This window comes from Manacus vitellinus, unplaced genomic scaffold (genome assembly GCF_001715985.3).
Source record: "Manacus vitellinus isolate BGI_N305 unplaced genomic scaffold, ASM171598v3 scaffold_0_pilon, whole genome shotgun sequence".
Classification (NCBI taxonomy): domain Eukaryota; kingdom Metazoa; phylum Chordata; class Aves; order Passeriformes; family Pipridae; genus Manacus; species Manacus vitellinus.
Window position 1 is genome coordinate 58,278,864 of NW_021938789.1, and position 14,125 is coordinate 58,292,988.

At 39.9% G+C, this 14,125-nt stretch overlaps 1 protein-coding gene across 1 annotated transcript in view; it reads left to right on the forward strand.

The window, feature by feature from the left end:
- Window positions 1–3,034: 3,034 nt before the first annotated feature.
- SLC7A11 (solute carrier family 7 member 11) overlaps window positions 3,035–14,125 on the forward strand; it is an 84,762-nt gene continuing 73,671 nt past the window's right edge. Inside the window, exon 1 of the mRNA XM_018074187.2 lies at window positions 3,035–3,163. The gene's annotated coding sequence lies outside the window, so the exon portion shown is untranslated. The remainder of the gene's footprint in view (window positions 3,164–14,125) is intronic.

Consider the following 14,125-nt stretch of genomic DNA (forward strand, 5'->3'; position numbering starts at 1 on the left):
CAGTGATCCAAACAACAAAAACAACTTCTCTTCTTAATAAAAACAAAATCCTTTGTGTATTCCCGGAGCAAGGGAATTACCCAGGGAAAAAGAAAATCCATAAAGTGCTTAATGCTTGACTTGTTGTGGTGTATTTCCTATTATAATAATAAAAAAATTCCAATTTCCACCTGCTGTATTTTCTAGCTGTTCACCTTTTATAGACATAAATCTTCAAGAGTAACTTCAGGAAATTGATAGAAGCAACAAAAAGACATCAATATTTGCTTGCTTTTTTTTTTTTTTTTAAGTTTTACTGAGTTTGAGTGGATCCTGTATAAAATATGGTCCATAAGTTGGACATATTGAACTACATCCTAGGCTGATCATCCATATTTCAAAGAAATGGAGAAGAGCATAGAAATGTGGATAAAAGTAATTGATTTACTATTTTTTAGGAAAACTGTTCTATCATGCATTACTCAGTAAGAAAGAAAATCCCAGGTGTGAAACAGTTGCAATACAGTGAAATTTCTTATCTAAAATAATTTTCAGGTTTTAAATGAGCTTAATTTTTTCCATAGAAGGTACTCTTTAAATTCCTCCCCTTGAGATGCTCACAGAAGCAAAACAAATGACTAATATGTGATTAATTCTAAAGTAGGTAGACAAAGCTGTTATAGCACTATACATTTATTTGTTTACAATGTTACTAGCCCAAAGTGTTTTGCTGAGCACTGGCCTGTTGGGTACCTTGTGTTGTAGGACAGGTATTAGCTTCCTATAGCTCTGATAATTATAAGGGCACGAGGTCTATAAAGCAATAAAATTACTCCTCCTGCCAGGTGGGGTTTTTTTCTCCAGGGCAGATGTTACAGTTTGTTATGGTATTTAATAGCTGAAGGATGGAAGCTTCCAGAAGAGACCATTGGAAGTCTGTGAGTGGGGTCTCTGTGAGAACAGAAGGAACTCAGCAAAATGAAGTCAGCCAGCCCCACCTGAGCAGGTGGGCTGTGGGCAGGAAGTTTAATGTATTTTTCTCTTCTCCAATTCATCCCATTATTCTCTCTCATTTTTCATTACTTCTTGAAATTTAACCATTACACGTAGGAGTAGTTAATCCTAGTGGACATCTCAAGGGTCAGGCATTATATGATGTGCAATGTCAGACCTTGACAAGTGTCATTCTGTCCTTCCTCAGGAGACAAGAAGCACACGCAGTCCTTCTCTCTTTGGTGGTGTGCTGGGAACAAAATACATGACCTGTATGTTTGAGTTCTAATGCTAAATTTACAGGACTGACAGTTATTATGGAAGTAGTGCTGTTTGCAGAGTGATCAGACTTGCTCTGGAAACTACTGTCATGGATCTCTAGCTCAACAGTTTCTGAAGTTAATTTTCTGAGTAAAGTCTCAACATAACTGCAGGAACCATTAACTTCTGAGGGGATTTTAACTGCCAGTGAATTTGTTACAGCTTGGAGACATTCCTAAAGTAAATGCAGTCTGATTTCACATGATGTCACATCCAAAATATATTCCCCGAAAATGCTCAGACTCTAAGTAGAGGAAACAAATACAGAGAACTGTTTTTGTTCATCATTTATTAATAATTTTAAACTCAAATCTCAGGTACTTAAAAAAAAAAATCTGTTGAAGATCTCCAACAAAGATCCTCAAATAAGTATTTCTTAATAACTATTGTTCCTACCCCCATTAGCACCTAAAGGAGACAGAAATTAAGCTCGTAAATGCCACAGAGAGAAGATCAGCAAAACCTTTCCTGTTTAAGTCACCAGTTATAAAATGTTTCCCTTTGAAATCGCATCCAAGCATGACAGCAGTTCCTTTCTCAATGGGTTAAGTAATCTTTTGTTATTTGAAAGACTTTATTTCACTGCATACTGTTAGAGGGTGATTTGTTACTTTTCACTATTCGTTTATAGGGACTCCTACTGCAGGAAAGTTTTTAGTTGGATTTTTTTGGATTGGATTTTGGTTTTTTTGTATTCTTTTTTAAAATTCATTTCCAGAAATCTTTAAATGTGAGGTCTTGTAAATTAACCTGTGTTTTCATAAACTGATATTTAGGATTGCAGACCTCTGTTTTAGAAGTGAGGTATAATGATCTATACCTGTGAAGTTAACAAGCTACCAAGCTTGTTAAAAAAATGAAACAGTAATTTACCTTTAAGTATCCAGAGATACCAAAATACAAGCTTTGCACCAGGTTTTAAAAAGTGCAATTCTGCAATCCAAGGGACATTTATCTGCTTTTTATTGTAGAATATTTTTTTAACGTTATGAATAATATCTTTTTTTCTAGGCATTTAAAATATAATTGAAACTCAAATATACACCTGTAAGCATTCTGACAGCAATTAGTCACTATAAATAGTACATTAGTGGCCCTCACTTGAAGTTGAACAGTACGAGATTATTTATGTTCAACAAGTAGGAATAAGACGTTATTTTTTTCCTCCGGAGGAGTATTCCTTGTGATGGTGGCTTTGCAAGCAGAGCTGTCTGGAAAGGAGAATTTACTGTCCTGAGTGCAGCACTCTGCTGCTCTTGGGTCCCAGACTAATTTTGCTCTATGTCTCTCTGTCCAGCTTGGTAACTACTGGCTCAGGAACCTCCACCCAGCCCTCCATGGGGCAGTGGAAGTTTGCCCTTTGCCTCTTTGGCTGCGATTGATTTGCTCAAACACAGAGCTTGCTGTGTACCTGAGTAAACCAAGAGACTCCATTTGCCGGCAGCAGAAAAAAGGATGAATGTCTGGGGCATGACTGATCTCATTGTAAAGGTAGATGTGTGAAAAAGATCAAATGGCCATGGCCCTAAAAAGGTCTTTTTTTCTCTGCTGTCTGTTTGACAGAGCCTATGATGCAATCTACAGTTGAATATTACGAAGCCTACCTTTTGTGACCCGCCAAAGCTTAGTCATCTAAACTGAAATGTTGACAGATAAATACATGTTTTGGGGAAATTCAGAATGGTCATAAGCCCAGGAGAAATACTAACCTGAGGAACCAAAAGATGTGAATATGAACATTCACTTACTTGATGTCCAGGCTTGCTTGAAAATGCTGGCCTTTCTTGGCTTGTTGTATTGCAAACAATTTGTGCTCTCCATAAGAAAAAACAGGTTTACAGCCACAGTCCTGTAAGAAGCAAACATGAAGGTATGGAATTAAAGGTAATTGGATACAAAACCTGACATATCCCAATTTTCCTGTGTGTCACTGCCTATACCTAGGAGTCAAGTGAATATTAATTACTACGATAGCTATTTCTGAATATACTCTATTCTTTAAAAAGCATATTTGGTCCCTCTTTCCCTTCACTCTCTTTGAAAGCATGTGTGTGTATTAGTCATAAATAGCTCCAACTAAAGAAAAAGGCAGTGGGATACTCTGTTTCAGGATGCATCTGTGGAATAGGATTTACCTCTGTGTGTTATTTGTGTTATAATGCAGCTCCAATGTATTGACCTTTTGGCTCTAGGCAAGGTTAAAGATGTCTAAGAGGCTGAAATAAAAGAGGCATAAAAATGTCTAGGAGGCTGAATTGCCTCTTAGGTGCAAAACAGCAGCAGTGTCTCAAGCTGAAAGCACATCACTAATAAATGATCAACTGTTCCCTGTTAATAGAAGCAGTTTGAAGCCCTTCATCCAATTTGATACCTGTAATAGAAGTTCTCAGTTTGGCCCTTGGTATCTAGATCGTGCAGGATGAAAACATGTTAAAAAATGGTGAACTAATACAGCTGCTTGGGATGGTGAGAAGGAAAAATTAATAAGAGAGTATGGGATCAAGGCTGCCTCGCTGTGATTGAAAATTAGAAGTGTTGAGCACTGTGATTTCTTTGGTGGAAATGGAACAAAAGCAATTTTGAAATCTTAACAAATCTGTCTCCCTGATGCTCTTTGTAATTCAAAGCAAATGTCTTTGCTGGTAATTTCTGCTAGTCTCTCGAAACCCCAATAGTTAGGGAGAATAATTTTGTTTGTTTTCTAAATTCTAATCTTTCTTTCTTCTCACTTCTTCTGTACACAGGAGTCAGGGATAATTTGAGGCAGGAAATGCACTTTGAATGTTATAAGCAGTGGCATCTAGGTAACTTGCAGAGGAACTTTGCAGTGTGCCTTGGAGTCATGGATCTCCTTTCCAGATGCCTGGGGGAACATGCCACAGCTGCTGTCTAGTCCAGGTGCCTGGATTTCCTTTTGTTGGACATGAGATGCAGTTGGAACATTGCCATGGAAGCTGCAATTCAGTTCTTTATATTATGCCTTGTTCTGAAGCACTTTGCAATGAGATCTGTCCTTTTGATTCATAAATTTGAGGAACAAATACACTTACCTCAAGGACACTGCTGAAATGCTGTGTGCCCTTTTGGTAATACTGCATTATACAAGTGGAAGAAGAGGAAATCTCATATTTTTCTGAGACAAAATATTGAGTGTCCCAGTGCCAATGGACTGTGATGGATGATGCAGTATCAGGAGTAGTACTGCCACAAGGAATGTTTTTACAAGCTTGCAGTTTGCAGGCAGTGAAAGAGATAAAAGGGAAGTGATTCAGGTACTTAACTGTAGTAGACACCTGTACTTGCTGATAAAAGCTCTGTATGGTTGGCAGATGTGATACAGGATCTATGGGATACCCATGCACAGCTGGAACATCAGCTGAGGCAGAAAGATACCTGAAAGCATTGCATATGGATGAGACATTAGTGTCTAGGCCCCTCTTAAAGCTGTGAGAATTTAACAGTGACCTCCTGGCCCTTCTTCTGCTTTATTAAGATCTTTTGTATGACAGGTTCTGATCTCCTCTTCTCTTACTGAAAGAGTAGTCCTTTATGTCTGCTAGCGCTTTTGAAAAAGTTTTAAAACATCAGCAAGGCCAAATTTGGGGATAACATTTTGGCTATCACCATTATAAGGGAGGAATATCTCAGTTAACACATTTTAACTGTAGCCCTCTTCAAACTCAGAACTTTAATTTCTGTAATAAATAGAAGATATTCATTTTGTATTGGTTTTCAGTTTACAAAGAGGGGCTATGTGTTCTTTAAATTGTTACGTGGGTTTTCTTAAGATGAGCCTAAGTGAATAAATAGGAAAAAATTACAGTAAGGTTTTGAGAAGTTGTTTAAATGGGCATCTCTTTGGTTCCATGTTGTATCAAAACTGTCTTAAAATATGACAGCTGCTACAGCTGATAAAAATAGCAAAAACTATGGTACAGAAAAAGGATGATAAGTTACCTTAGTACCTATACAGTAGTTAACTACTGGCCAAGAGGTACTGTCTGCCACAGGTGAGTAATAGATTAAGTGCATGGCCAACACAATCATTTATGCCTTTGTGTAGTCAAAGCAAATAATTCCATTTTATTTTCAGAAAAAAAAATGCACACATTTATGCCAGTTTTCAAATTAATTGTTTCACATTGAAATAAAAACTAATGTATTGTTTCCCTGGATACAACACATTTTTCCCTCTTAGGACATCAGGATTTAGTCTTGCAAGACTGTAAAGCTGGGTGAAATTTTTCCATGAAAATGGGGGAATAGAGGGAATATGTGACAGAAATAATTCCTGGTTTTGAACAAACTCTTCATGTGAGGACTCCTGTTAGGCACAATGTAACCTAAAGTTATCACACAGGAAATTTAGATGTGTGAGGGCCTGATGAAAATACGGTAAGAACTCTCTTCCAGACCAAGTCAGGAAAGGCAGAATTACTCAGGTAAGCAAATACTGCTTGGAATAATACCTCAATAACTCTGCTTGCTGATGAGGTGTAAGTTTATTGGCAATTATTGTTGTTGTACTCTCAACCCCCCCATTTCGAATCTTCTTTGTACTTCCCAGTTTTTCTTTTTAATTACTTCTGTTCTTTGGTCCTAACATGTAGAAGAATTAAACTAGGCTCTCCAGGCTGCTAGTAAGATCAAAATCTCTAAAATGAAATGGAAGATGGAAACAAAACTCAGTTTGAACAAAAAAAAAAGAAAAATAATTATGAAGAAGATCATACGAAGAAGATGAATCCTCAATTACCACAGCGGGCTGGCCACGAAACTGTAATAACGGGAGGGAAATCCACCCTAGCATCTCATATTTTAATTAAACTGTGCCATTTTTAAGTGCTGCCATAAATTTTACAACCAGATTTGTAAGTCCTGACTTTGTGCCTAAGTCTGATTCCAGATTAGGTGGTGCTGTGTCCTCACAAGTTTCTGTGGATTTATTCAGAATAATTTTGATGTAGGAAAGGACTTTTTTCTCTTGTACAAACCAAACCAAATATAATACAAAAAAGCGCTGCAGTTGAAAGAAAGCAACTGCAGAACAGAGTATCAGTGAGTATCACAGGTGCTACTTTTTCACTTTATGCACCTTTCTTTAGTGTGTCTGTGGTGATGTTTTGTTGGTAGGTAGGAGGAGGTATGTAGACATGAGTAATTTATGCTGCCTCCTGGAACTGGGATGTTCCAACTAGGAGCTCATGAGCTCTTCTGTCTGGAGCCCAAGAAAGGCTATTTGTAAAATTAGAATATTTTATTTATCTAATATTACATTACATATTCTATTAGAATATTAGAAAAAAAACACACAGTAAAAATTTATGCAAGTTATCCTATTGGGAAATTGTCTTAGTTTACTGAAAGCTTTGATTTTAGAAAGAGAACAGGACAGTCTGAAGATAATAAAGTGCCTTCTGAGAGAAAAAACTCATATTGATGTGCTTACTTTAACTTAATGAGTCTCCACAGCACAGGGAAAGACCGAGCTGTACAAAGTCAACTTTGCCCACCCCTGAAATGCAACAGTCTCTTAAGAGTGTGTTAAGAAACTTGCATTGGCAAGTTTCACAGAAGAAATGGAGAAGGGAGGGAGGAAGGTGGGGGAGCAGGGGGCCTGCAGGAACTGCTGGTCATTGAGCCACAATTATCTTAGCAGAAACATAATTATGATGCTGTCACTGACACAGTTAATTTTATGAAGTTGCTACCTGATCTTTAGTGATCCTAACTGGACTTTGAATTTATTGTTTTTTTGAAAGAATCATAGAATCATTTAAGTTGCAAAAAGACCTTTAAGATCATAGAATTCAACTATTAACCTAACACTGCCTTCTACGTTATTAAACCACACTGTTTTATCCTGAGATCTGCTTTCAGGATGACAGAACACGAATAGTCAAGGAGATTTCTAGAGGGCATCAAGAATAACTTCTTGCTCCAAGCACTGGAATGATCTGCCAGGGTGATGCACAGATGGATCTGCTCACCATTAACATGGAAGACGTGGCTTTGGGACATGGTAATCAATCATAGAAGGGTTTGGATTGGAAGGGACTTTAAAAATCACCTAGTTCCACCCCTCCTGCCACAGGCAGGGACACCTTCCACTAGACCAGATTGCTTAAAGCCCCATCCAAGCTGGTCTTGAACAGTTCCAGGGATGGGGCATCCAAAACTTCTCTGGACCATAGCTGTGGGGTCCACAAAACAGTGGCATTCAAGATCTTGAAAAGTGGGAGGAAGGAAAGCAGCAGAGAACAGATCTTGGACTCTGTATTAGCTTTTTAATCAATGACTTGGATGAGGGGGTAGATTCCTTCTCAGCAAGTTGCTGATGACACAAAGCTGAGAGGAGTGCCTGGTACCCCAGAGAGCTGTGCTGCCCTTCAGAAGGACCTCAACGGGTTGGAGAGATGGGCAGAGAATTGTCTGAAATTCAACAAAGGCAAATGCAGGGTCCTGCACCCGGGGAAGAATAAACTCATGCACCAGGACAGGCTAGGGGGGGATGTGCTGGAAAGCAGCTCTGTGGAGAAGGACTTGGGGGTCCTTGTGGACAACGAGCCGTCTGTGAGCCAGCAGTGTGCCCTTGTGGCCAAGAAAGCCAATGGTATCCTGGGGTGCATTAGGAAGAGCATTGCCAGCAGGTCGAGGGTGGTGATCCTGCCCCTCTACTCAGCCCTGGTGAGGTGCATCTGGAGTGTTGTGTCCAGTTCTGGGCTCCTCAGTACAAGGGAGACATGGAGCTCCTGGAGCAGGTCCAGCACAAGACAACAAAGATAATTAAGAGACTGGAGCATTTCTCTTATAAGGAAAGGTTGAGAGAGTTGGGCCTGTTCAGCCTTGAAAAGAGATGACTGAGAGGGAACCTCATCAGTGTCTATAAGTATCTGAAGGGAGGGTGCCAAGAAGATGGAACCAGGCTAATCTCGGGGGTGCCAAGCAAAAGGACGAGAGGCAAAGAGCAAAAACCGATACACTGGAAGTTTCATCTGAACATGAAGAAGAACTTCTTTCCTGTGAGGGTGATCACGCACTGGAATGGATTGCCCAGACAGGTTGTGGAGTCTCCCTCGCTGGAGATACTCAAGGACAGTCTGGATACAATACTGTGCCATGTACTCTGGGCTGACCCTGCTTCAGGAGGGAGGTTGGACCAGATATCCCACTATGGTCACTTCCAACCTTACCCATTCTGTGATTATGTGACTTCAGGAAAGCACCCAGCTTCTGCAGGAAAATGACAGCTGGGATGCCTTGGGAAGTAGCTAGAGGGGCAGAGGAGGTCAGGAAGAGAAGCAGAACCTGTCAGGAGATGTGTTTGTGGAGACATGCAACCCAACACTACTTCTCTTACGTTTTTGCTCACGGATGAATGCACTGAATTGATACAGAGCAAACAGAGCTGGATGTCCAGTCTGTTCCTCCAGAGATTTGAAAAGGACATGATGTACCAGCAACTGCCCCAGGACTGGGATCTAGATGTTTCCATAACAGACAGGGCTGTACATGTCTCTTCCAAAGTGGTGCCTTGCCTGGACGAGGGAGGCAAGACAGCAGACAGGTTGAGGGCAGGCAGCTGGAGCCAGAGCTGTGATGCCCAGAGCATGCCCAGGGCTGGATTTGTGGTGAATCAGGTCTTTGCAGAGCTATGCTGGCTGTGGCTCCCAAAGCAACTAGCTGTACATGGTGGAAATTTTCCATCTTTCTCCATTGGATTTGAAAAGTGACACCATCTCTCCCTTGCATCAGTGATGAAAAAGCATGTTATAACTGAAGTGCAACTGCAGACTTGAGCAATGACTTAATGAGCCACCCTCATCTCCTGTTATATTCTTATTATTCTTCTCCAGAAGAATAATATAATTGAACTATAACATAATTTTGGAAACTTATCAATGGGATTAAAGGGAAACCAGACATATTTTGGCTAGCGTGTGACTTTCAGAGATACTCCACACATTGCAGAAAGTTCTTCACAGGTTGTAGCAGCTATGGAATGCATTTTGAAGGAAAGCTGACTGTATAATTACTTGGCTTTCATGAAACTGCTGCTGCTGTGAACTGTCTCACAGTAATCTCGACACTGCATTGAAACAGAATGTAAATGGCTTTACAGTCCTACATCTTGAAATAGTGGTGCCAGTATTGCCTGATATTACTCTTAATACAAAAAAATTGCTGCCTGACGTGGTTAAAAAAAGGCTGAATGTGTTAGACACTTAATTGTCAAAAGCTATCCACAGGATACAAGATTAGAAGTGCTTATTGCCATGCCCTCGTTGCAATGGTCATGCCTTAGCAGTTTCCTGTTCAGCCAAAAACCTAGCCTTGGCATCCCCTGCCAGAGCAGCAAGGTGACTGCACAGCTTAGCCTTTACTCTGCTTGCTCATGTGTAGCTATTCCCTTGTACGGTGGATTTTTCTGTATCTTTTCTCACTGTATTTATTACACTTTTAGAAGTTGCTGAATGTTTTGACCTCAGTTGCAGCCTAAGCTGATCCTCTTTCTTTACATTCAGTTCTGGTAATATTTACTCTTATTTTGGTGTACTTTTGGGTTGAGGGAGACAGTTTTAAGTACCAAAGGATCAAGAGCTGGGAATGTGACAGTGACAATTAAATGTTCTTTAGATTTTTTCTCCTACTATTCTTTAAACTATCAAAGACATTTTTTTGAAATTGAAAATATTAATCCTAACATGACATGGAAGTAAAACTAAAAACTGCATGTACAATATTGTTTAGTTATCCATAAAGATGATGAATAACTCTGTAACATCATCTTTTTGATTTTAAGTATATTTGAGTGTGTGATGGACAAAGCACTGCTAGAAGCAAAGCTGGAAGAGGTAGAAATGCTTGCTCATGGACCTCAAATCTTTTTGACCTGGCATTCATGACATGCAGTGATAAGCAATTTCCAGAAAGAGGACCCGAGTATGAGGCAGTTAGGGGAAAGTGAGGAATGTATCATGTTATTCTCCCACCTTACAAAATGTCTGTCTCCCATACTTATTCATTTATAGAGTTTTCAGCAGAGGAGCAGTACAGAAGCTATGCAGTGAACAGTAGACTTTAGAAGAGAAATGTTAACTGCTGGTCTGTTTTATGTGTATTTTTGAAAGCAGACTTTAAACACAGGATGAACCAAGCTTTTAGCAGAAGATCTGTTCTGCAAAGTCATTCTTTAAAATCCTGAGGAATATGGTGCAAAGTTGTCTCAGTTTCTGTTAGTGTGTGATTGTGTATTCAAGATCAAAAGTAGGTGTGGAGTAGACATGGAGCGTCACATCTTCATAAAGCTGCAAATGGTAATAAAAAGTGTATTTTTGGAGATGTTCAGTAATGACATTTTAAAGTGTGTTATTGAATATTCTTCCTCTGACCTCTTTTATGCATTGAGTAGAAGTTCCACTACTGCTCATCTGCAGTAACAGTGCAATTTTTCTCATGTATTTTGTCCTGAGGTGTTGAAAACATGGTAATTCATAAGAGAGCTGTGTTCATAGATGGCTTTCACTTAGATAGGTTTTATCTGACACTGTAATGTCTCCTACTTTAGTACTACTGTGACTTTGGAATTTGTTTTTTCTTATAATTTGTACTACTTCTGTGCTGTCAGCAATTTCCCCATTTTACTCCATTTCTCAATTCACCAGTAAAGACAGCAAAGAGCATCAGTGCTATTCCAACTCTATTGAGTTTATTGTAACTCAGTGATCTTCTGCCTTAAAAAGTACTCTTTTTCAATTTTTCATCTATGGCAGAACTTTCCTTTTATTTTTCTTAATTACTGAACTTACTTTATTGCATTGAATGGACAAAATCTGTAAAAGTCTTTTGGAAACTGAATCTCTATTCCAGCTTCTGCTTCTGTTTTAGGAATTTCTTGCAGTTTTCTAGTGGAGAAGGACAAATCTTATGCTCAGAAATTTCTAGTGAGAATTCTCACATAGGAATTTTCGTACTGTCTACAGCTAAAATGGTTGTCATCCTACTAATTTCAAGTAGTGTACAGTTGTGTTTTTATGTATATGTATATATCCTATATTAAATACCAAGGATAGAGAGTTTGGATAGAATTTTGTGCACATGCTGGGTTCATACTCTAAAAAGAAAACATAGAGGATTCATTGCAACAAATTAATTGTCTCAACATCTACCCACAGGTGAAAACCCTGCAGTTTTCTGATACACTGCAAGTTTTCTCACTGTCACCTCTTGTTTTTCTGAATACATCTATGGCTGTTGTGAAACTAGCAGTGCTTATATGGGTAATGATGTTTTGGGGTTTTATTCCTTAAACAAGATCTGCCAAATTTTGTCCATCACAGTGTCATAGTAATACACAGTGATACTTTTGTGTTGCTAGAGGAGCTTGCCATAGACTTGATCTAGCATAACAGTGTCTTGACATACTCTAGAGTACACACAATTACTTCCACTGATAGTTAACAAACCAAAGCTTTTCCTAGAGAGGTGGAGCTTAAAAACAACCAATGACTTCTGACTGTCCATATGGATGTACTTGGTTTAAAGCTGGGCTGTGTAACGATAGATAAGCAGAGGAACTGCACCACCTTTTGTTGTGAGAGCTTTCTGTGGCCCAGAAGGATTGTACAGATGTGTCTGAAAAGCAGAGGAGCTCAGGGATAGGTCAGAAAGACAAGCACAAGAGGGGAAAATGATGACATTTTTCCAAGTTCCTCTTTTCCCTGGATTAGGTGTGCCCTCCAAACTCTCCACTTCTTCCAGTGTCTGTTTCTTCGGTTATCAATATTCTCTCCACCCAGAGATAGGTCCGTGCCAGTCTGTTTGCCAGACTACTGGATTCATTTTAAAGTTAGGAGTTCTTATGTGGATTGGTGGTTCTGTTTCTTGTTTTTCCATTATCTGATGCTGAAGCTTTGCAGTGGGTATACTTTACTTTTACCCTCCTTGAAGTGTTAAGGGGTAGTTCATCTGGCAAAAACCTCATTCTGCTGCCTCTTCTTCTGGAGCTTGCAATTTTATCCCTCTCACTGATGCACATACACGAGTCTTAAATGGGTTGCTAACTAATTGTTATCTTGAAGTGGCAGGTGGTAATTGCTGTATTAAAATTCTGTGTAACTTATTTGCCATGCAGGACTGCAGCAGAATTGTATGTACCTCACCATCAAGTTGATTAGAGATGCCTTAGGCATCATCTTTTCCAAGTTTTAAAAAATTAATCACACGTAGTTTTCATATTAAATTAGAAGAGGGCAAAGGTTGAAAATGAGACAGTTCTTGCAGCACGCTCTACAAGTTCTGCCTCTTTTTATGAACCCAGTGTAACCTCTGTCTGCCTCTGGTGACCCATACCTGAAAGAAGAAAAGGAGAAATATTGTAATGAATCCACTTTCTCCAGGCAGGGTTTCTATTTCTTGTAAAAAAGATGCAAATGAAAAAAATATATACTGGAGTTGCTGTGCGTTCATGCTGACCTTGCCAGCACTGGAGTGACTTAGGTAACATATGCTGGCATGTGTCATGGTTTGAACATGGTGGAGGTGGCGATGCTGTCTAGCAGAGGTGCAGAGTATCTGCATAGTACAAAAAATGACAAATGACATGACCTAAACCTGCAAAAGCACTCGCCTGTTAGTGAATCTCTTTCTACACCAGAGAGTTTGCTATCTGTATTTGGGCTGACAAAGTGATATATTCTGCCCTCCACTGCCAATGGGTGTGGTTGTAACGAAAAAACCTTTTTGTATAGACAGTGTCCTCTCAAAAGAACTGGAATACCTCTCAGAAGTACACAAATTACAGTGGACTAAAGACTGCTTTTGTACATTAGTAATCATCACTCTTTACATAGCTGGTTGCACCAATTTCAGTGAAGATGTGGTGGTCTCACTCAGCTTCCCATGTTATTGAGGAAGTCTTTGGTTCAGGTCCCTCAATAGAGCTGGACAAGAAAGCGTGTTGTACCATGTGGCTTTGTTTTCCATAGTGTTGGGTCCAGCTGGGTTGTGAGAACTGACCAAGTCTTGTTGATGTGCTTACATCATCTTTGGGAAAGGTGCTTTCCACATTGGCAAACAGCTGTGGATGGACACTGGCACTGGAGCAGCCACAGAAGCACGTGTATCCGGGATGAGAAGGTGCCCGGGTGTGCCCATGTACAGAGCGCTCTGAGGAATCTCTGTTGTGTTTGGTTGATTTATATTAGTAAATTAAAGACCTAATCTGTGCTTTAAAGGGCTTGCAGCCTCGAATTCTGTGTTCAGTTTTGGGCCCCTCACTGCAAGAAAGACATTGAGGTGCTGGAGCATGTCCAGAGAAGGGCAACGAAGATGGTGAAGGGCATGAGTCTGCTGAGGAGCATCTGAGGGAGCTGGGATTGCTTAGTCTGGAGAAAAGGAGGCTGAGAGAGGAGACCTTATTGCTCTCTAGAACTAACTGAAAGGAGGCTGTAGCCTGATGGGAGTTGGTCTCTTCTCCCAGGTAACAGGAGATAGGACAAGAGGCAAATGACTCAAGTTGCACCAGGGGAGGTTTATATTGGGTATTAGGAAAAATTTCTTCGTGGAAAGTGTTGTCAAGCATTGGAACAGGCTGCACAGGGGTGTGGTTAAGTCACCATCCCTGGAAGTGTTCGAAAAGCATCTAGGTGTGGTGCTTGGTGACATGGTTTAGAGATGAAGATGGCAGTGCTGGGCTAACAGTTGGACTGGTGATCTTAGAGGTCTTTTCCAAGATAAATGATTTTATGATTCTTAATACTGCTGAAATATATGGGACTACCTAGGGGATTTAAGCTAAGCGAATACAAGAAAGGGGATGTGGCAGGTGCTG